The sequence below is a fragment of the Lepidothrix coronata genome, unplaced genomic scaffold, assembly GCF_001604755.1.
Source record: "Lepidothrix coronata isolate B3197 unplaced genomic scaffold, Lepidothrix_coronata-1.0 Scaffold350, whole genome shotgun sequence".
In the NCBI taxonomy this organism is placed as follows: Eukaryota; Metazoa; Chordata; class Aves; order Passeriformes; family Pipridae; genus Lepidothrix; species Lepidothrix coronata.
The window spans coordinates 100,070-101,562 of NW_016690530.1; positions in this window are offsets into that span (position 1 = coordinate 100,070).

A 1,493-nucleotide genomic window follows, 5' to 3' on the forward strand; every position below is an offset into this window, starting at 1 on the left:
AGAGGAGGAGGAGGAGGAAGAGGAGGAGGAGGAGGCGGAGGAAACCCCGATCCCCAGCGGAGCGCCCCCCCCTCCAGCCCCGCCGCTCCCGGAGCCCCCCCCGTTCCCGGCCGCTCCCCCGCGCCCGCCCATTGTCTGCGCTCCGCGCTCCCGGCGCCCCTCCGGGGCCATTGTCTGGCGGGGAGGGGGGACACACACACACACAGAGGCCCCCCGGCTTCCTCCCCACCATCCTGCCGGGGGGGGGTCCCCGCACCGCGGGGTCCCACCCTCTGCACCCGCCCCGGGGGTCCCACCCGCTTCCCCGGCCCTCGAACCCGCGGCCGGGGCGTTTGGGGTGAGGATGCGCTGGGGGTGCCCCCGGGGGGGTCCCCGTTTCTTGGAGGGGGGGTGAGCGGGTGGGTGGGGCTGAGGGTTGAGGCCCCTCTTGAGTTTCCCCCACTCGGGGGGGTTCACGCAGAGCCCCCGGAGCCCTCGTGGGGGCACGTCCCGCTCCGCACCTGAGGGTGGGAAGGGCAAAGCTGTGCCCTGACAAAGACACCCCAGCCCCAAAGGGGTCTTAGCCCGGGGGGGCACAGCCCACCTGCTCCCACCTTTGTGCCAGGCCAGCCTGTTTTGGGGTGGGGGCTGTGAGCTCCACCGGCTGCCCCCCACCCATGAAAACGGGGTCCAGCTCCCGGGGGTCGCCCGGGGTGGGGGTCCAGCGATGCCCCTCGGGGTCGGGGTGCCCAGTGGAGGGTCCGGCCAAGCCCCTCGGGGTCGGGGCATCTCGGTCACGCGAGTGGCAGCTTCCCGGTGCCGGGGAGGGGATGGAGGGGGTCAGCCCTGACCCTCTCCCTGCTCCCGCAGCACCGGGTTGGGTGGGAGCGCCTGGAAGCCCCCCTGCCCCATTTCCCAGCTGCCCCCAGCCCCGCTCCCTTGGGATGCAGAGGGAGCAAGGAGGGATGGGGTGGGGGGGACACACCTGGAGACCACCCCTTTGCAGGGAGGAACGGGAGAAGAGGGAGCCGTAGGGGTGGGGGGCTTTGCGGGAGGGGGGCTCAGGACCAGGTGCTTTGGAGCAGCGCGATCCCCTCGCCCGGCAGGGCTCGTGGGAAGGAGCCGTCACGGGCCACTCGCGGGAGCCACACGCGCACACAGAGGGAGGCGCAGCACCCCCGTTTGCTCCAGACGGAAGCATTCCCAATCCAAGGGAGTCCCCCACACGCACAACGGGGTCCTGGAGGTGGTTGGGGGGGGGTCGGGACGGTCCCACGCGTGGGGAGCGCGGCGGGAGCGCGTCCCCGTTCCCGGAACAGCCGCGTTCTATCAATGAGCGGCGCTGGGAACGGCCAGGCCCCGCCCACCCCCCGGGCGCTGGCCAATGGCGAGCGGCGCTGCCGGCCCGGAGCGCGCCCATTGGCTGGATTTAAATGGATTGTTTGGAGTGAATGGGGAGGGGGGAGAGGGGGCGGGGCTTGTGGGGAGGGGGCGATGGGAGGGGGGAGAGGGGG